At 43.2% G+C, this 23,288-nt stretch overlaps 1 non-coding gene across 1 annotated transcript; it reads left to right on the top strand.

Annotated features, from left to right (window-relative positions):
• Positions 1–868: 868 nt before the first annotated feature.
• Positions 869–942, top strand: Trnat-ugu (transfer RNA threonine (anticodon UGU)). Its single transcript has one exon. It is a non-coding gene; the product is annotated as a tRNA-Thr (tRNA).
• The last annotated feature ends 22,346 nt before the right edge of the window (positions 943–23,288 follow it).

The raw sequence follows: 23,288 nt of genomic DNA, 5'->3' as shown, positions 1-23,288 counted from the left end.
CATTAAAAGAGAGTTGCTAAATACGATTTTCCGAAATTCCTTCACCAAAAAAGATGCAGTAAATATTTCAGAATTCGGACCGAAAACAACAGACAACATGAGTATGATATCCTCGGTGTAGCAAAGCAGCTTAAATCCCTTAAAGCCAAGGCCTCCGGTCCTGACTGTATACCAGACAGGTTCCTCTCAGCGCCTGCTGATACAATAACTCGGTTTTAGCAATAACATACAACCAATTTCTCGTTGAAAGATCCGTACCTAAAGCGTTGAAAGTTGCGCAAGTCACACCAATACCCATGATGCTGTCATTTACCCTCTTATAAAGTCATCAGAAGATCAGAACAAGTTGCAAAATGATTACACAAGAGGTCTCTGTGGTGCGAAAAGTGATAATTGTCCCTAAGTAATGAAAAGTGTGAGGTCATCCACATGGGTACCAAAAGGAATCCGCTGAATTTCGGTTATACGATGAATCCCACAGATCTAAAGGCTGTAAATTAACTAAATACTTAGGTATATGAAGACAGTAACTGTTCTCGAAAGAACAGAATACTGTTGATGACCGTGCAGCTTTTCCCTGGAACAAATGATGACTAACTGAAACCCTTATCTGCCGACAGGTGTTGTTGATATACCTCGATGTGGACAGCTGAAAATGTGTGCGCCGACCGGGACTCGAAACCGGGATCTCCTTCTTACCTGGCAGACGCTCTATCCATCTGAGCCAACGAGGACACAGATGGATAGCGCGACTGCAGGGACTTATCCCTTGCACGCTTCCCGTGAGACTCGCATTCCCAATTGCCCACAATTCTATATATGTAATGTACCTTATAGAGTGTGTCTGCAGTCGCGCTATTCATCTGTCCCCTCGGTGGCTCAGATGGATAGAGCGTCTGCCATGTAAGCAGAAGATCCCGGGTTCGAGTCCCGGTCGGGGCACACATTTTCAGCTGTCCACATCGAAGTATATCAACAACACCTGTCGGCAGCTAAGGGTTTCAGTTAGTCATCATTTAAATACTTAGGGATTACAATTACAAATAAATTTAGTTGGAACGATCACATAGATCATATTGTGGGTGAAGCAAACCAAAGACTACGATTTATTGGCATAGCATATGAGAAAATGCAGCAGGTCCACTAAAGAGATTGTCTACACCACGCTTGTAGATCCTATTCTGGAGTATCTGGAGTATTGCAGTGAAGTCTTAGATTTGCGTCAGATAGGATCGACGGAGGACATAGAGAAAGTTAAAAGAAGGGGAAGCTCGTTTAGCACTATCACGAAACAGGGGAGAGAGCGCCACAAATACGATGGGGAATTGGGTTGGCAATCATTAAAACAAAGGCGTTTTTCGTAGCGGCAGAAACTTTTCATGAAATTTCAATCAGCAACTTTCTCTCAGAGTGTGAAAATATTTTGTGGGTGCCCACCTACATATGGAGGAATCATAATAAAATAAGAGAAACCAGAGCTCACACAGAAAGATTGAAATGTTCATTTTTCTCGTGCGATGTTCGGGAGTAGAACAGTAGAGAAACAGCTTGGAGGTGGTGCGATGAACCCTCTGCCATGCATTTAATTGAGAATTGCAGAGTAATCTTGTAGTGTAGAAATAGATGTTTATTCTGTGAGCTTCGTGTGTCGGTATTGCAAGTCACGTATTGTGACGTCATGGATTATAGCACTGCTCACTCCTACACTCTATGTGGTTCCAAAGAATAGTTTATTTAATTTAAAGTTTTGCTTTTATATATACTTTGTCAAAGTCAAAAACTGCAGTTGTAGAGATTACGTTTGGGCGACTCACTGAATCAGCGTTTTCGGAATTACACCACTTGTATTGTTCAGGATAACACAGATACACGAGTTATAAAGAATAACATTTGAGTTTGCTCCAGTATCAGTTCACAATATTAAACATAGAAAAGCTACAAAAGGGCACTACCTATTTCCTTCCCCATCCTTAAAACAAACAATCCGAGATTGTGATCTGTCTCTAATAACCACGTTGTCGACGGGACGATAAACCTTACTCTTCCTTCCTACCCCTCACTTTGACAGCCAATCACAGGCTGCGTAAGTATCTGCTAGCGCCTCAAAGGCGTCACCTAAAAGTAAAATTGCTATGTTAGATCACGTCTATATAAATTTTATGGCTTTCATTCCCAGTGGAGCCTCATAGTGTAAACGTCAAAATATCTAATTTAATTATTTTACAGAAATTCGATGTGTATTCCAGATGATTCACTGAAACACTTGATATTAGTGCTTATTTTCATATTTCCCAACAAGAAGTGTCTAATAACCACAGTTTAGTCAGCTATCAGTCGCCTTTAGTGAATTAGCAGTCTAGTTAAAAAGTTCATTACTTAACTCTCTACAGCAAATTTTTGATTTCTTAGGATGGATAGGACGTGTGACTGCTGTGTACGGACGCAGGAGGAGCTGGCCATTGTTCGCGAACAGCTGAAAGTGCTGATGGCCGCGGTCAGCCGTCTTCAGGCTGCTTCCTCGGAGAGTAGCGGCAGTGGGGAGTCTGGTGCGTCACATGGTACACCCCAGGTGTTAGATGCTTCACCCACGGTCCCTGCTGTAGAGACATCTTCGCGGGTACCGGGCGCGGTTGGGCCACCCTCTCCCCAAGGGGAGTGGCGGGTTCAAACGGCGTTCGCGTCGCACGAGGTGGAGGGTCTATGTGGAGGCTGGCCGTGTGGCATCGCCCGCTCTGCCTGTGAGTGGAGATGTGGCCGCTCCTTCAGCAAGGTCTGAGCAGGCACACGGGGTGAGGGGTTTATTAGTGATTGGGAGCTCCAATGTTAGGCGGGTGATGGAGCCCCTTAGGTAAATAGCAGGAAGGTCGAGGAAGAAGGCCAGTGTTCACTCTGTCAGCTTGCCGGGGGGGGTCTCATCCGAAATGTGGAGCAGGCCCTGCTGGCGGCGATAGAGAGCACTGGGTGCACCCGACTGGAAATTGTTGTTCATGTCGGCACCAATGACTTCTGCCATCTGGGTTCAGAGGTCTTACTCAGTTCACACAGGCGGTTGGCGGAGTTGGTGAAGGCGGAAAGCCTCGCTCGCGGGGTGGAATCTGAGCTAACTATTTGTAGTGTCGTTCCCGGAACCGATCGCGGTCCTCTGGTTTGGAGCCGAGTGGCAGGCTTAAACCAGAGGCTCAGACGATTATGCGGAGATCTGGGGTGCAAATTTCTCGACCTCCGCTATCGGGTGGAGAAATATAGGGTCCCCCTGAATAGGTCAGGCGTGCACTACACGTAGGAAACGGATACTAGGATAGCGGAGTACGTGTGGAGTTCACATGTGGGTTTTTTAGGTTAGAGAATTCCCTCCCTAGGTCCGACAAGACGCCTACTGAGACGCGACAAGGTAGCAGTAGGCAAAACGCAACAGGGAATGACAATATTAATGTGGCAATAGTAAACTGCAAGAGCGTCTATACAAAGGTCCCTGAACCGCTCTCATTAATAAACGGTCACAATGCCCACATAGTACTAGGGACGGAAAGTTGGCTGAAACCAGATATAAACGGTAATGAAATTCTAAACTCAGATTGGAATGTATACCGCAGAGACAGGCTGGACAGTGAAGGGGGCGATAGTATCGAAGGAAATTGACGGAGATCCGAAATGTGAAATAATTTGGGTGAAGGTCACGGTTAAAGCAGGATCAAACATGGTAATTGGATGTCTCTAAGGCAGCTGTTGTGGCAGAACACCTGTAGGAAAATTTGGAAAATATTTCGAGCAGATTTCCCGACCATGTTATAGTTCTGGGTAGAGATTTTAATTTACCAGAAATGGACTGGGAGTCTCAAACGTTTATAACGGCTGGCAGGAACAAAGAATCCAGTGAAATTTTCTTAAGTGCATTATCTGAAAACTACCTTGAGCAGTTAAACAGAGAACCGACTCGAGGCGATAACATATTAGACCTTCTGGTGACAAACAGACACGAACTATTTGAAACAGTTAACGCAGAACAGGGAATCAGCGATCATAAAGCGGTTACAACATCGATGACTTCAGCCGTAAATAGAAATATTAAAAAAGGTAGGAAGATTTTTCTGTTTAGCAAAAGTGACAAAAAGCAAGTTTCAGAGTACCTGACGGCTCAACACAAAAGTTGTATCTCAAGTACAGATAGTGCTGAGGATCAGTGGACAAATTTCAAAACCATCGTACAATATGAATTAGATGAGTATGTACCAAGCAAGATCGTAAGAGCCAGCGTGGTACAACAACCGAGTTAGAAAACTGCTACGGAAGCAAAGGGAACTTCACAGCTAACATAAACATAGCCAAAGCCTTGCAGACAAACAAAAATTACACGAAGCGAAATGTAGTGTGAAGAGGGCTATGCGAGAGGAGTTCAATGAATTCGAAAGTAAAGTTCTATGTACTGACTTGGCAGATAATCCTAAGAAATTTTGGTCTTATGTCAAAGAGGTAGGTGGATCAAAACAAAATGTCTAGACACTCTGTGACCAAAATGGTACTGAAATAGAGGATGACAGAGTAAAGGCCGAAATACCAAATGTCTTTCTCCAAAACTGTTTCACAGAGGAAGACTGCACTGTAGTTCCTTCTGTAGATTGTCGCACAGATGACAAAATGGTAGATATCGAAATAGATGACAGAGGGATAGAAAAGCAATTACAATCGCTCAAAAGAAGAATGGCCGCTGGACCTGATGGGATACCAGTTCGATTTTACACAGAGTATGCGAAGGAACTTGCCTCCCTTCTTGTAGCTGTGTACCGTAGGTCTCTAGAAGAGTGTAGCGTTCCAAAAGGTTGGAAAAGGGCACAGGTCATCCCCGTTTTCAAGAAGGGACGTGGAACAGATGTGCAGAACTATAGACCTATATCGCTAGCGTCGATCAGTTGTAGGCTTTTGGAACACGTATTATGTTCGAGTACAATGACTTCTCTGGAGACTAGAAATCTATTCTGTAGGAATCAGCATGGGTTTCGAAAAGGACGATCGTGTGAAACCCAGCTCGCGCTATTCGTCCACGAGACTCAGAAGGTCATAGGTACGGGTTCCCAGGTAGATGCCGTGTTTCTTGACTTCCACAAGGCGTTTGATACAGTTCCCCACAGTCGTTTAATGAACAAAGTAAGAGCATATGGACTATCAGACCAATTGTGTGATTGGATTGAAGAGTTCCTAAATAACAGAACGCAGCATGTCATTCTCAATGGAGAGAAGTCTTCCGAAGTAACAGTGATTTCAGGTGTGCCGCAGGGGAGTGTCATAGGACCGTTGCTATTCACAATATACATAAATGACTTTGTGGATGACATCGGAAGTTCACTGAGGCTTTTTGCGGATGATGCTGTGGTATATCGAGAGGTTGTAACAATGGAAAATTGTACTGAAATGCACGAGGGTCTGCAGCGAATTGACGCATGGTGCAGGGAATGGCAATTGAATCTCAATGTAGACAAGTGTAATGTGATGCGAATACATGTGAAGAAAGATCCTTTATCATTTAGCTGCAATATAGCAGGTCAGCAACTGGAAGCAGTTAATTCCATAAATTATCTGGGAGTAGGCATTAGGAGTGATCTAAAGTGGAATGACCATATAAAAGTAATCGTCGGTAAAACAGATGCCAGACTGAGATTCATTGGGAGAATCCTAAGGAAATGCAGTCCGAAACAAAGGAAGTAGGTTACAGTACACTTGTTTACCCACTGCTTGAATACTGCTCACCGGTGTACGATTCGTACCAGATAGGGTTGATAGAAGAGATAGAGAAGATCCAACGGAGAGCAGCCCGCTTCGTTACAGGATCATTTAGTAATCACGAAAGCGTTACGGAGATGATAGATAAACTCCAGTGGAAGACTCTGCAAGAGAGACGCTCAGTAGCTCGGTACGGACTTTTGATGAAGTTTCGAGAACATACCTTCACCGAGTAGTCAAACAGTATATTGCTGCCTCCTACGGATATCTCGCGAAGAGACCAAGAGGATAAAATTAGAGAGATTAGAGCCCACCCAGAAGCATACCGACAATATTTCTTTCCACGAACAGTACGAGACTGGAATAGAAGGGAGAATTCAAAGAGATACTCAAGGTACCCTCCGCCACACTCTGTCAGGTGGTTTGCGGAGTATAGATGTAGATGTAGATTACAATCCTACTGAAGAATTCTTTTGGATAACTTTTGAGATAGAAAGCGATCACTGCGACTCGCTAACGTGGAAATAAAAATGGATGAACTCTGACATCAAAATAAAATTTAAATAATAACAAATATTCAGTTTTAATGGAGCACTGTTCCTAAACTACAAAAATTGTATTTTTCTTGATTTCGATATTTAGGACTATAATTTGTGTTAGGCATTATGTGTTCATGTAAAAGTGTGGGTCTGTGTCTATGAAAGCTGTGATGTGGCTTTCAGATATATCTCGTGAAATGATATGTGATTGAAAAGTGTATGTGCCTGTGTATCACCTTCTTAAAAGTGAAATCACCTCCTTAAAACTGATCGTTCACTTTTTGCCAATTTATTCATACATTCGTTAAAGGTTAATTTTGTGAAAAAGTTTAAAATTATTTTCCGAAGTGAAACCACCTGTTAAAACAATTTGAGTGTTTGCTTTTGCCAATTTCTTCCTATATTCTTTGTTTGTCCGCAGCTCGTGGTCTCGCGCTAGCGTTCTAAGGTGCTGAGCATGGGGTCCCGGGTTCGATTCCCGGCGGGGTCAGGGATTTTCACCTGCCCCGAGATGACAGTGTGTTGCTGTGTCATCTTCATCATCATCATCATTCATCCCCGTTACTGTCGAAGGACGGCAACGGCAAACTACCTCCATTAGGACCTTGCCTAGTATGGCGGTTCGTGTCTCCCGCATCGTTCCCCTACGCTCAGTCAAGAAGCATTGGACTTCATTCCCTTTTTGTGTCTATTGTGATCATGAAGGTTAGTCATGTGAAAAATTTTAAAACTGAATATTTTTTCATATTGATGGGGCTCAATGAATTAACAGAGATGTTGCGAAACACAGTTCGCTCTCTTCCTCCGTGAAATACAGAGCATCGTAGAGAAGGTCACCCAGGTTAATACGGTGATCCGCCAATCTCGTCTCGCACCAAATATGTGACTGGATTCAAGATTTTCTAAGAAACAGACCTCAATACGTTATTCTTAACAGGATGATACCTAGAGGTTTTGAGGTTATTTTTGAAGTACGTCACGGAATGCGATTTGTCATATGATGGGCATAAAGGAACTTCAAATAAATTTGTGGCTGGTTGCTGTCTCAGCACCAACATTTGTCTTCAGTAACAGCCACGGTCTCCAACCATGCCCATCATATGACAAAATCGCATTCCGTGAGGTACTTCGGATCATTGTGATTCATCGTCAGACGGCTTTCATGCTTTCATTACAACATGTGCTCCGTTTTTTACTGGTTATTTATCGTAAAATATAAATAATACATAATTATAAGCACATCACAAAGATGGTTGAGTTACAGATTTGCATTGGGATGTGACTTACATGAAATGTCAGTTTGGAGTACTTGTTTTCGAAACCGGTAACGGTACCCTTTGAATAGAGGCACTTCAAATAAATTTGTGGCTGGTTGCTGTCTCAACACCATCAACATTTGACCTCACGGAATGTTTACGGCCACTGCACTGGAAACAATAACAATGGTAAAATACCTACTACCGACCTTACGTGTCCATTCCATTTCATGTCGCTGTGCTGTGTAACGTCTAGATTTTCAATCGAATTATTAAGTGGATCTCAGAAAATGGACTCTCCCTTAATTTAAAAAAAAAAAAACGCACTATATCCAGTCCTGTACACGGAATAGAGTCATACCGACACTTGATGTAGCATATGAACAGGGTTCAGTTAACAGGGTAGATTTCTCCAATTTTTTGGGTGTTCACATTGATGACAACTTGAACTGGAAGAAGCATATTACTGTGCTTCTCAAATAACTAAGTTCGGCTTCTTTCACTCTTCATATAATCTCTAGTCTTGGTAATAAACAGATTAGCCTCCTAAAGTACTTTGCATATTTCCACTCAGTAATGTCTTATGGAATAGTTTTCTGGTGTCACTCACCACTTATACGTAAAGTACTGATTGCACAAAAGAGAGCAGTGAGAATAATTAGTGGTGTTCACCCAAGGACGTCATGTAGGCACCTTTCCAAAGAGTTAGGTATTTTAATTGCACCATCAGAGTACATATATTCGCTAATGAAATTCGTTACATATAATCCATCTCAATTCACGAAGAACAGTGATGTTCATACTTACGACACTAGAGGGAAAAATGACCTTTCCTATCCTTTATTGAAGCTGTCAGTTGCGCAAAAAGGAGTATATTATTCAGCAACAAAAATCTTTGATCATTTGCCCAACAACATAAAGTGTCTGGCAGGTAACAGATCAAGTTTTAAATTTAGCTTAAAATCATTTCTTTTGGACAACTCCTTCTATTCCACAGACAAGTTTCTGTTTCAGAACTGGTAAAAAAAGGATTGTACCTCTAAATGTAATTGCACGTGTAGAACTAAAAATTTCAATAATATTAATATTAGCACTATTCATGTGTGTATATATATCTTGTAATCTGACCTATTCCACATCATATCGATAAAATAATCGGGAAAATGATCTACGGAACAGGACATAACTAAAACTAAACTAAAACCAAACTCCGTTAAACTGCACGCCACTAACCGTGTATTCGAGCATTACACGATTGTTTCTCCTATTCATCTGTAATAGCTTACATTTTTATACGTTTAAGAGAAGCTGCCACTCATCACATGAAAGAGAAATTCTAAGTCATCCTGCAGCCTCTTACAGTAAGTCAACGACGATACTTCCCCGTACACCACAGCTTCATCAGCAAACAGTCGCATGTTGCTCACCCTATATATCAGACCATTTATGGATATACAACGGTGGTCCTGTCACACTACGCAGGGACATTCACGATGTGTACTCATGCTCCCACAGCGATTCTTTCCTTCGAGGGCACCTTTAAGTGCCGTTTTCAGTGACGACTCATGTCATGATGTGTACCCTACTGCTTTATCTGTTCCGTTCAGTAAATTCTTTATTGCACTATTTAGCTCGCTAACTTGGTGCTGGAGGTATTCATTCCTTACTAGATCAATCCATCTGGTCTTTAACAGTCTTCCGTACTACCACGTTGCAGAAGCTTCGAATCGTTTCATTTTTTCTCTTGCTCGTTGTCCATGTTTCCAACCGTCACAGAGGTACATTCCAAAGGTCGCTTTTCGTTAATCTTTACCTGGTCTCGAGTTTCATGTTTTTGAATGTTAGCAGCTCTTTCTCTTTCGTTTTGTAGAAAGTATGTTTGCCTCGTGCACTTCTTATTACGATATCTTTCTTGCAAATTCCGATTTCGTCGTCTGTGTTTCCGAGACAGCAAAGTTTGTCCACTAGACAAAGAAAGGGAATCTGCGTTGTGTCAGCACACTTCCTCCCACATTTCACATATCCCCTGGCTGTTATTGATGCAGAGACTTTCATTACAAACATCGACTTGTGGTAGAGCTGTATTCAAGTTCTCAAGAACTGGTCGAAAACCATTATAAAAGCAAATAGCTCCATTTGAAAAAAGGAAACAATACTGCTTAAATATCTTTTTAGGTCAAGAAGTCACGGACAATAACGAGTACTGTAATATGCATGTCTCTTTACTTCATATCTTCCAAACAAAGAACGGAAATAAAGATGTAGGACGTACGATACTCGGGATAATAGTTACGTGTAATAACCAGTAACAGGTCGTACAATTCCATAGAAATATATTTTATTGTCCTACAAGGTACAAAGCATGTTGCAAATCCCAATCAGAGCTAAATAACCGAAGGCACAGGGAGGTTAGCTGAGCTACCTCGGGGCAACGATATTGTTCCGGGAAACTTCGCGGAGTTACGTCCCCACAAAGACTTACAGTGGAATGTGTTTCCGAGAAGAAACGACAGTGTGTCGATGTGAGAACATTTATGCGAAATGCAATTCCACACCTCGGCCGCTGAAGCCATAAACGCTGCACAGTAGCGGGGGTGGGGACAATCGACCGCCAGGCATATAGGGCGAGGCAGCGACGCCTGGGGCAGTCTACGCCAGAATCACCAACGCTGACGCAGGAGCCACCATGAAGTTGGCGCTCGCACTTTGCGGAGTGGTCCTCTTCGTCGTATCAGTCCAGGCCGCTTGGGGTGAGTTCGGCGTTTGACGTGTTCCTTGCGAAAGCGTTGTCTAGCGACTGTTCCAGGTTGCGGCTTTCAACTTAACCGTTCTTCCTTCTACTATCGCTACAATGTTGACATTAAGCTGTAAAGCAAAGCCGCCATTGTATGACACTTACTTTTTTTAATTTGAAATATTTGAAATTTGTGTTAGGGTTCTATGGGACCAAACTGCTGAGGTCGGCCGTCGGCCCCTAGGCTTACAGAATAATTAATGTAACTTAAACTAACTTACGCTAAGAACAACACACACACCCATGCCCGAGGGAGGACTCGAACCTCCGACAGGGGGAGCCGCACGAACAGTGACAAGACGCCCCAGACTGCGCGGCTTCCCCGTGAGGCCCTTCTTTTTTAATTTACTGGCTTTCGGATCGTGCCCATGTAACATCTAAACATTGGAAATCGTGTACATCAGTTTGTTGTGACAATTTATTCAGAATTACATAGGCTTAACAAAAGACTGATTCCGACATTAAACAAGTCTTACAACCAAAGTACACAGAAATGTGGTTCGACGCTTCCGCCAACTGTACAAAATCGTCGGTCGTCGTCGGTAAATATTTACTTAGCCACAGTCCCCTCGGAACCTCACATGATTTCGTCACCACGAGATCCTGCGTCTACATCTACATAACCTGCAAGTCACTGTGCAGTGTATGGCGAAGGTTACCAAGGTACCATTGACATCTCGTGTAGAGTCTTGTTTACACTCGTAGTCAGAACTCACTGACAATTAAATCAAGGGAATCCTGTGAGCATACATTTCTCATCACTTGTGAAACAAAGTGCCAGAGCTACACTTTGCTACTGATCACTTATTTTTCTAGGATGTGGCAAGCAAGTGTCGAGCATAGCCTTGACAGTCATATATTGTTACACAATAAACGTTAAGTTTTAATGCAGACGGCAAAGCTGAGCCACGTTTTCTAAGAACGACACGAATTTTGTCTTGGCAAAATTACATGGCAGCTCTTCATTTACACCGGATACACTATTAACCTCTCAAATACTCTCTTCTTCTACTGCAACGACTTTATCACAGGATTGAAACGACTATTTCATCACTTGAGATGACAGTTCGGCTGCTGAAGAGACTTGATTTTCTTCCTGTAAAGCCACTGTAAAACGTTCTCTTGATATGAACAGCAGTGTCATGGGCTATTGCATCCGTACTGAGGAGAACATCTTTTGATAACACTGAGAAACTCATACATAAAAAAATTGCAGTTCCTAAAATAAACAAAATCTTTCATTATAACAAGTTGCCCACTATAGAATAACCAGACATAAGAAGGATTAATATGCTAAAAATCTAACAAGGAAAAATTTGTTGCCCCGTCACAACATTTTCTAGCTGTAGTATCTTAATCGTTAACAGTGAAGTAAACTATTTAAAGCATGCACAGCTGCTGTGAACCCACCTGCTAACAGCAAGGGAAAACAAGTTTATCATCACATTCCGTCAAAAAAATCTCTCACACTAACACATTACAGTCAATTATGAAAAATTGCTTACACTCTTCATGGATGAGGAAAACGACGAAAATATGCTAGGCACTGATCCGAACGCATGACACTTAAGTTCGACCAAACCGAACTCTGAGAATATACAGAACTTACTGTACCGTATATGGTTGGTGAGCTATATTTCGTCATTATATCTTCATCCAATAGTTTCTCCGTGCGCTGTCCTTCGTGAATGTACGTACACTGCCGGAAAAAAATTTAGTACACCCTTTTAGAGTTTGCAATTTACTCAAGACTTATTGTTACATCATATCAAGAGCAAGAGCGGTTCTGAGGTACCAGGTATCGGCAACACAGACGCTGACTCTGGAATCCATGCAATCGTACAGATGGCGAATTCTGTGCTGGCATGCGTTATTCCACGCCTGCACGACCTCTTCACGTAATTGTGTAAGAGTTTCTGGTTGACGACTCGCACGAGTCAATTCTCGTCCTATCACATTCGACTGGAGACAGGTGTGAAGATCGTGGTGGCCAAGAAAATTGCTGCATGTCTTGCTGGGCACGTTGAGTTTGACGAGCAGCCTGTGTGCGAGCATTTTCCTGTAGGGACAACACATCACGTTCCTGTTGGGAGAACGGTTCTAGCAACATTCTGCACATACTGAGCGCTGGTTAGCTTGCCCTCTTGAAACACCAAATATGAACGAGTGTTGTAGCTTATCGCACCCTCCCCCCCCCCCCCCCCCCCAACACGAAACCTGGGGTGGTGGCAGTGTGTCTTGCACGAATGCCTTCTGCGAGACGGCGCTCACCAGGCCTATGTCATGCGTGTAAACGACCATCATTTTCGTGCAGACAGAGAGTGCTTTCATAGCTGAAGGCCATGGCGCGCCATTCCATATTCCACGATCCTCTGACGGCACTATAGTTCAATCCTTTTATCTTGGCGGTTCGCGCATGCCCGCCCAGACGCGGGAGATAGCTGCGTCGCCAGTTGCACGCGCGAAGCAAACTTACTTTTAGGGGGGAGCGCGCAGTTTATGAAGTAAAGACACCACGGCCGCATTAACCCTTTCGCTGCTACAGAGACGTGCTCCCCACATTCCGCGCTGTGCGCGATTTTGTCATCACTGCACTGCTCGCCTGTGCAGACACACGGTGTTCCGACTGCTTTGACACACTTATCATTCGATTTCACAAAAACTATTTGGCCCAAAAATTTGATTGTTACACATCTTCTTGACTGATACCTTCCCCCCATAAATGACTTAATTTTGTTTCGATGTTCAACGCAGTTTTTGTGCAGCATTAAATGTAGTAAACCACTACAAGAAATTTTGAAGAGTTTACAGAGGTAAAAGCCCATAGCGTATACTTTCTGTATGGTTGATTTCAGTTGCCACTAGAAATTTCAAAAAATTACATTCAAACGAATAAAATTCATGAAGTAAGACACTTCGATATTGTTTTTAAATAAAGAAAACATTAAGCACAGAACAAGGTATGAACTCGAAAGCTTCCGCTTAGCAGCCAAACACTTTAACCATTATGCTAACGCAGCTCATCATTCAATACGATTCCTGGAGGACTTTAAACTAGGACGCAAAATACCGACAAACACTGTTGGCTCAAATGGTTCAAATGGCTCTGAGCACTATGGGACTCAACTGCCGAGGTCATTAGTCCCCTAGAACTTAGAACTAGTTAAACCTAACTAACCTAAGGACATCATACACATCCATGCCCGAGGCAGGATTCGAACCTGCGACCGTAGCGGTCTCGCGGCTCCAGACTGCAGCGCCAGAACCGCGCGGCCAAACACTGTTGGTATGACTACGAATTACTCATGTTTCGTCGAGGTACAATAGGAAATAAACAATTACTGCTGTTCTTTATTGCGAAAAAGTGGTTAGTAAGAATGATACAAACACCTTTCCTTGCTATCGCCTGAATTAGGAGGCTTATTGCTTGTTTGATTTAATTAATTAATAGAATATGAAGCAATTGGTGTAAAGAATGCCTTTTCCAAACTTTCTATAAAAGAAATTCTGCGATCAGGACATTGCTTTCGTTCAGTTACTTCATGGTTCAAATGGCTCTGAGCACTATGGGACTTAACATCTATGGTCATCAGTCCCCTAGAACTTAGAACTACTTAAACCTAACTAACCTACGGACATCACACAACATGCAGCCATCACGAGGCAGAGAAAATCCCTGACCCCGCCGGGAATCGAACCCGGGAACCCGTGCATGGGAAGCGAGAACGCTACCACACGACCACGAGCTGTGGGCAGTTACTTCATGACTGAACGTTTCTAAAACTGAAGACGCTCGTCCGTGCTCTATACTGCAGTCGAGCTCTGGCAACGTCGTTCTCTGTTCATTGGCTGACTGTGTTTTGTGACGTCAGATGCGCAGAACGAACCTAAACTTGGCCGCCGTCGTAAATGACGCGCACTTTAGTCGAGCCGTGCATGTCGATGCTGTGGCGAGAGTGGAAGACGGGCTAGAGTTGGGTGTGTCCGTAGTTCCTCTGCTAATAACCGGCTCACATGGCCTTTTATCTGTGCTGTGCTGTCTGTAGGATCTGTCGTTGCTGCAATTACATTACCACTATCCCGGCGGGCGTTTGTAGTGCGTGGACGTCCAGAACCTCGTTTACAGGTGTGAGAATGGTCACATGACCACTCACACAAAGCATCGTTGCACAACGGATGCAGCATGTCAGACCTCTGTGGCAATTCTCCGAAATTACAATCCTGTTACTTGGAAGGCCACAAAAAGAGCCCTTTGAAACTCGGTTGGCTGTGGCAAGCATGAGTGAGTCTCCGTGACATATTTACCTGCTAGCTTCACACGTTTGCACCACACTCAGCCTTCTGGCTGTGAGCATTCCCTATTAACGGGCAGACACAAGCGTCCTGGTAAGTATGCCACAGCGCTCTCTGTTGGCGGACGACGTTGAAACGATTATCACTACATCTGATATCCCCCACATGGCGTATGCCATCATCGGAACAAAATCTACGACGTTTTTCCAGGTCTGCTAATTATTATTATTTTTTTTTTTTCATGTGACGCAGCATGTGAAAGTTGCTGGATTTGGACGGGTTACTCCTATAACTGAAATATCAGATCTGAAGATGGTTCTGAATGAACCGAAACCGGTCATATGAATAAAAAAAAATTGCAATCAAGACGGATTATAAGTAACATTATACAATCACTGATTGCTGCTATCCCATCAGACTTTATGTCTGTTTTTGCATTATTATTATTATTATTACTATTATTATTATGGCAGTGTAACACATTATAAACATGATAGTCTGAAGCTACTGGGAGTAAACATCGAAGCAAATGGGCCACATTTAAACCAAAATTATTATTTTAGCTGAAACATTTACCTGTAGAATGTAATAGGAGACTTTTCACTTCTGTTTGTGTATCCGTAGGTAAGACGAATGACCATGTTTTCACAAATTTGAGCTTGAATTTCGATGAATAACGCAAGGATACACATACGCCGTTCACAATGTTTTGACTTTCACAACAAGGCGGAGAGCATAATTCGCTGACTTCAAGTTTACAGCGTTAGAGCATCTCTATAGATAACAAACTCCTTGGTAGATAAACGACTGCCGGCCGAAGTGGCCGAGCGGTTCTAGGCGCTACAGTCTGGAGCCGCGCGACCGCTACAGTCGCAGGTTCGAATTCTGCCTCGGGCATGGATGTGTGTGATGTGCTTAGGTTAGTTAGGTTTAAGTAGTTCTAAGTTCTAGTGGACCCATAGTGCTCAGAGCCATTTGAACCATTTGATAAACGACTAGAGGCTCCTGCCGGCGAAAGTTTGTACTGCTGATTGTTCGCACCCCAACGCCCAAATGCGAATGTGGTTTCCGGTGGCGACATTCTTGGTTACATGGTTCATGGAGCTCTTGCTGCAGCAAAAAGTTCCTGAAGCATTTATTCAAGCAATACATACGTTGCAATGGTGCTTCACTCTGTTAAGAAGGATGTGAACTAGATCCTTCGGCATACTCCTCAATAGACTCAGCAAGCACTTTTCAACACCAGGATCGCATTACTATTCTGAAGCGATGTCTGCTGCATCCTTTCAAACTAAGGTGTTAATCCGTCTCGAAGTCGACCTCAGCTCCAACCACATCCTTCATTCCTTGCCTTGTCGCTCCTTGTAAGTGCTAGCCACCCTAGTGAGCTCTCCATGAACAGGAATATCGTCTCAGAAAATGACTGACATCTTATTTTTATTTTTTTAGGGAAAGCTAAAATGGTATTAAATAAGTCTTTTATACTGTGAGGAGTGTTTCAATGAAAAGGTATGAAACATTGTAACACCCAGACCGACTGAAATTTGCATATGCCACTTTGAGATAAGATAGTGAGACATCTAGCGACGTGAATGTAGCTTCGCCAGCTGACCATAAGAAACAAAGGTTTGACCTCAGCAGGCAAGCTGACGCTCACCGTCGTTTTCGGCGTCCGATATCCGATGCTCATCGAATTCTTCGACCACGGAAAAACCATTAACTGTGACGTTAACCATGAGACACCCATGTGAGTCGGTCAATAGCAGACGTCGTGGGCTGCTCACCGAAGGAGTGATTCTGCTCCGCGTAAACGGGCGTCCTCACGTCTCCAAGGTCACGCAAAGCGTAATGGCCCACTTCAGGTGGGAGCATCTGTCCTACAGCCCGGACATGTCGCTCTGCGATTTCCATGTGTTTGGTCCGCTAAAAGACATCGCAAATGGAAATGCTTCAACTCGAACGACGAGCTGAAGGATATAATGGAGAACTGGCTCCTGTTAAAGCCATACGAATTCTGTAAACCTTCGGCTAGTGAAACAGTGAGATAATTGTGCTCAGAACCTTTGGTGATTACTTATGAATGAAGACCTCAGTTCCACCCAAAGTCTTGTCTCGTACCTTTTCTTTCGAACGCCTCTCATGGCTTACATACGTTTAATTATTTAGCGATAGTCCACAGACTGAATTGAACAGGCGTAATCAAGATGTAGACACCAGTATCATTGTGTATTATTTGCCATGTAAGAAGAAGAGTCGACATGGTATTAAAAATTTGTAATAATCAACAATTTATTTTTATTCAGGGTGCATACCCGGTCAGACGAAGATGGAAGACTGCAACGTATGTACGTGTCTTCCGGCACGTGTCTGGGCATGTACCCGTATGGCTTGTCGCAACAAAAGAGGTTTGTTAAATTTTGTACTATCACATTGCTCGGCTTTGTCCGATGAAAAATCAGAGTTATTTTAAACGTACGTTTCTTCAGACTGTAAGTACAGAACTCCAATCATAAAATAAAAATTTTACATATTCACTAAAACATTTATTTGGCACAAAAGTCAGTTATAGCGTATTTTATTTTTACCACAGAAACGAGGATAAATAAATTCTTCGTGAATAGTAAGATACATATTTCTGAAAGCTCTTTGTTTTTTTAACATGGAGTTTGACATATTAAAGTTCGTTCTAGTGTAACATAATATATACTTTCATCTAGAACAGTCTATTGTCTGAAATTTCATCTTTCTTTCCATGACAGTCACTTTACTTTATGATTCATTTTTAGTATGGGATTAAAAGTTTCTGTTTTGATTATCCTTTTTTATAAATTATGTCTAATGTTGGCAACATTTATTCCCAGCAACAAAACTTGATATCAAAAAATTGTAACACTCGGTTTCAGAAAGTTTCTAGAAGGAGCCTCTTGAAGTGATTGAACTATATAGATCGAATTTCCGAACTAGTCACCCTTTTTATCAGGTGATACCACATTTCACTTAATATTTAATAATAATTAAAGCACCTCAGAAATAAACATGAGTTACTTTTCATGAAAGTTTGCTAAACAAAATCTTTATTTACGATGTCTTTTTCTTATGATGTTTACATACTTCTTTCTCAACATTCGCCCTGGCGATCAGCACATTTCACCCAGAGAAAGACATTGTACATTGACGGTATCAACAATGTCTCACTTTGTTGACGGAGCCACAACCTCACCTCTGCTTGTAAGGTTTCATCTCTTTTAAAGTGAAATCCTCGAAGGTATTCTTCAAGTTTTGCAAACAGGTGAAAATAGGTTGTAGCCAAGTGTGGACAGTATGGAGGATAATCGATAAGAGTGAACTCAAGGCGTTGACTTGTCGCAGATGTCAGAGCTCTCGAAAGTGTTCTTTCTTTGTCATGCTGAGGGAGCGCACGCTCCATGTGTGGAAGAAACTTTCAGCTATTAGGAAACCTTGCAAGCCCTGTATCGGTAGAGAGTTGCCACTTGAGCCAGCGAAACGGAAAAGTCGACGCAGTATATGTAATACTTCAGCCGATACTGAGAACAGAACGAAAAATTACTTTTCAGCACGTCCTTGAATTAGAAATCACTTGACCACAGAGATCAAACAGAGTATCAACTAATGAAAACTCCAGGTAGGAATACCAACAATATAGGAAAAGACAGATTGCTACTTACAGTAAAGAAGACATGTCAAGTTGCAGACAGGCACGATTAAAAGATGCTCACATATAGCTTTCGGCCACAGCCTTCGTTAGTAAAGACACACACACACACAGACACACACACACACACACACACACACACACACACACACTCACAAACAAGCAAGCAAGCAACTGCTCGGCCCGAAATGCAGGAGTTGGCAGTCGTATGTGCGTGAGGTGTGCTTGCTTGTGTGTGTGTGTGTGTGTGTGTGTGTGTCTTTACTAACGAAGGCTGTGGCCGAAAGCTATATCTGAGCGTCTTTTAATCGTGGCTGTCTGGAAGTTGACGTGTCTTCTTTACGGTAAGCACCAATCTATCTTTTCCTATATTGTTGTTAACCAAACATTAAATTGTATTTAAGCCTAAATGCTATGTATAAAACATCAGTTGAATTAAAAGTAGTTGCTTTGTAATGTATACATTCTTGGAGCCTTTGATGAGGAGGGTTTGCTGCAGCTGAGTAGGGGGACAGGCAGTGAGTAGCACATACATGCAAGGAATAGGAATGTCTACGCCCTTCGGGGTTATTCATTAGTATTTCCGGCGGAACGCATGACAATAAACAGAGGACATCTCCAGTTTCGATTCGTAACACGCGTCATAGTGCCGTTGCACCAGGGAGCGGGCATATCACAACTTGTAGACAATCTCTCTTCTCCGTATTTTTGCATCGAATTACGACCGGCCGTGCAAAAAGTTGGAACAGTTATCATCGTACACAAAGACATGTGCCACACGAACAGCGAGAGGCTAGAGGCCACGGTCATCAGGGTCAAGTTCAATGGCGTTTATACAGCGCCGATATCGTCATGCAGCTCCCAGAGAGACATTAACAGGAGATATCAGCACTTTACTCAATATACGAGGTGCGACAATAAAGTAATGACACTGATGTGAAAAAAAATGTTGCTTACCGTTTTAGTCCAGTTTAGTGTTGTCTCCTTCAAAGTAGTTCCCTTCTGATTGCACACACTTTTTCCAGCGCTTCTGCCATTGATGGTAACATTTCTGGAACTCATCTTCTGTAATATCCTCTAAGACTCTCGTCACAGGTTTTTGGACATCTTGTGTTGTTTGAAAATGGTGTCCCTTGACCGCCGTTTATTGGAAATAGAAAATAGTCGCACGGAGCAATATCATAAGGTGGCTTTGGTAGTACTGAAATTTGTTTTGAGGTCAAAAATTGCTGTACTGACAGAGCAGTATGGGATGGCGCATTATCGTGATGCAGAATCCAATTATCAGCAAAGTTGGCACGGACACGAAGAACTCTTTTACGAAGTCTTACTAAAATTTCTTTGTAGTAATATTGGATAACTGTTTGTCCAGGAGGCTCTCACTCTTTATGAACAATTCCCCTGGAATCAAAGAAGCACACAAGCATGAATTTCACTTTTGACTTTGACATGCGAGCTTGTTTTGGTCCGAGTGATCCCTTTGAGCACCATCGCGAACTTTGGCGTTCTGTCTCTGGATCGTACTGAAAAAAACCAACATTCATCATCAGTGATAATACGGCTCAACAATTCTGGATTGATTTGCGTTTGCTCTAACAGATCGGCTGCCACATTTTTCCGTGTTTCTCGCTATTGTGGTGCGAGATTTTTGGGGACCATTTTTGCACAAATCTTTCTCATGCCAAGATCTTCAGTTATTATTAGACGAACCGTTTCTCGATTGATGTTCAGTTCTTCTGCAATCATTTTCACGGATAATCTTCAATCAGATCGTACGAGTTCACGCACGCTGGCCAAGTCGACATCCGTCCGTGAGGTTGATGGTCGTCCACTGCGGTCTTCATCTTCAACATTCGTCCTGCCTTCACTAAATATTTTATGCCAAAGAAAAACTTGAGCTCTTGACATAACCTCTTCTCCAAAAGTCTTCTGAAGCTTATCATACTTTGTCATCGCGTTTTCACCCAATTCAACGCAAAAAGAAATGGCATACCGTTGCGCAGTATTATGCGGTTCCATTTCCGTGACGAGAGACACAAACACGTGTTAACTTATTACAGCACAACTCACGACTGAGCAGTTGCATCGATGTGCTGCTTTGACTAGAAGCAGCTTATAGACCAAGGTGAAAGATGTTGTGCCTACGCAAGCCTGCAGGGTTGCCACATCTTGCAAAGAAAACCAGTCTATTACTTTATTGTCGCACCTCGTAGCACGGCGAGTCAACGTCGTTGCAGTGCTCAACGTTACACATCTCGCTGCAACATGGCTCTAACGGCAAAAAACTCCATGAACGTATTCTAGGCCGAATGTACGTCGTACAGGGGCCGGACGTACACGAGCACGAGTCCCACGCTGGGCCACACACGTCACGCGTACCCTCATAATAGTCGTCTTAAGAGCACTCGACGTAGCCGTTGCCAACGATCTGGCCTCTGCTCGGTGACGAGTAACGCGGTACTCGGTAGCTACACTGCTGAGTGCAGAACCGCACCGGATACTGAATCGCGAGTGTACGGATTGGACCTTGTTCAAGGAACTGACTTCTAATAGACCAAAACAGTTATTCTGTTACCGCAGTGACTATTGCAGTGCCACGCAGCGATTGCACTTGTCACACTACAACAACATTCACAGGAGCCCTGGGTATCATTAAACCGACTCAGGAGGTACTGACATCGCACTTGGCACCCACTGTCTGAATAGCACGTCAACAGGGAATAGTGCGGGAAAATATGTGAACACTTAGAAACACATGTAAACGTAGGTTTCCGCGGCCATTGTCACAGTCAATACAATTTTTCCGAGCTTGTGACCGCATTGTCAATGTGTAAAACTACCGCCGGCCGGAGTGGCCGTGCGGTTCTAGGCGCTACAGTCTGGAGCCGAGCGACCGCTACGGTCGCAGGTTCGAATCCTGCCTCGGGTGTGGTTGTGTGTGATGTCCTTAGGTTAGTTAGGTTTAATTAGTTCTAAGTTCTAGGCGACTGATGACCTCAGAAGTTAAGTCGCATAGTGCTCAGAGCCAGTTTGTAAAACTACCAACGTTTCGGTCACTGCTGCAAGTGATCTTCTACAATGTGTTTTTGTTTCAGTAACTAAAATCACCCTGAAGTAGGTCACTTGCAAGAGTGATCGAAACGTCGGTAGTTTTACGTATTGACAATGCGATCACAAACCCTGAAAAATTTTACTGACTATTTAGAAACACCTTGAGCTGTGTACCTGGCGCTCCAGCATGTGGAATCGCGCTTTCATCAGGTAGGCACTGGTGCAGCGATTCCTAACCTTAGTCCATTACCCCTGAGTACAGTCAGTCATTACCTACTACCCCGCCCTTCCTCCCTCCCATACCGACCGTTGCCCCCTTCCCCCCCCCCCCCTCCTCACACAAACTTTAGCATCTAACTGAAATGTAGAATAAAAGATTTTTCTGGGAACTCTCTTATTTCTAAAACTATGAAGGATGAATGATATTTAGTTTGTCTACCATATTTTATAGGCTCAGCGTTTATTACATCCTTTCTTGTAGCCTTTCTATTTCTTATTCTTGGCAAACAATCATAAAGTTCTTTATACATCAGGATATCTGCCCAGTAGGGTTCATCTGTGACGTCCTCTACCGATATTCTCTTTCTTTCACCATCACATAAGCTCTTGCAATGTATTTTCCTTTCTTCTTCTGATATTGGATTTTTATAAGACTACACCTCTCTCCGTTTTATCAAGACGTTCCCTGACTTTGTAAACTATTATTAACCTTTTATGTAGATCGTTCGTAATATTACAAATAAATCTGTCCAATACTTGGCCTTTAGCTTTTACTTCATATTAAAATAAGGGAGGTTTTAGGACGAAGAATAAAGAAACAGAAACGGTCATTCAGCAGGAAAGGAATGATTACAATGTATATTTACAGACAAAAAGTGAAGCCATTAAAACTGCTACACCACGAAGATGACGTGCTACAGATGCGAAATCTAACCGACAGGAGGATGATTCTGAGATATGCAAATGATTAGCTTTTCAGAGCATTCACACACGGGTGGCGCCGGTGGCGACACATACAACGTGCTGACATGAGGAAAGTTTCCAACCGATTTCTCATACACAAACAGCAGTTGACCGGCGTTGCCTGGTGAAACGTTGGTGTTCAAATGGTTCAAATAGCTCTGAGCACTATGGGACTTAACTTCTGAAGTCATCAGTCCCGAAACGTTGTTGTGATGACTCGTGTAAGGAGGAGAAATGCGCACCATCACGTTTCCGACTTTGCTAAAGGTCGGATTGTAGCCTATCGCGATTGCGGTTTATCGTATCGCGACATTGCTGCTCGCGTTGGTCGAGATCCAATGACTGTAAGCAGAATATGGAGTCGGTGGGTTCAGGAGGGTAATATGGAACGCCGTGATGGATCCCAACGGCCTCGTATCACTAGCAATCGAGATGGCAGGCATCTTATCCACATGGCTGTAACGGATCGTGCAGCCACGTCTCGATCCCTGGGTCAACAGATGGGGACCTCTGCAAGACAACAACCATCTGCACCAACAGTTCGACGACGTTTGCAGCAGCACGGTCTATCAGCTCGGAGACCATGGCTGCGGTTACCCTTAACGCTGCATCGCAGACAGGAGCGCCTGCGATGGTGTACTCAACGACGAACCTGGGTGCACGGATGACAAAACGTCATTTTTTCGGATGAATCCAGGTTCCGTTTACAGCATCATGATGGTCGCATCCGTGTTTGGCTACATCGCGGTGAACGCAAATTGGAAGCGTGTATTCGCCATTGCCATAATGGCGTATCACCCGGCGTGATGGTATGGGATGCCTTTGGTTATACGTCTCGGTCACCTCTTGTTCGCATTGGCGGCACTTTGAACAGTGGACGTTACACTTTAGATGTGTTACGACCCGTGGCTCTACCCTTCATTCGATCCCAGCGAAACCCTACATTTCAGCAGGATAATGCACGGCCGCATGTTGCAGGTCCTGTACGGGCCTTTCTGAGTACA

Source organism: Schistocerca nitens, chromosome 9 (assembly GCF_023898315.1).
Source record: "Schistocerca nitens isolate TAMUIC-IGC-003100 chromosome 9, iqSchNite1.1, whole genome shotgun sequence".
NCBI lineage: Eukaryota > Metazoa > Arthropoda > Insecta > Orthoptera > Acrididae > Schistocerca > Schistocerca nitens.
The sequence above is the reverse complement of the archived record's forward strand: the minus strand, read 5'-3'. Positions and strand labels throughout refer to the sequence as shown.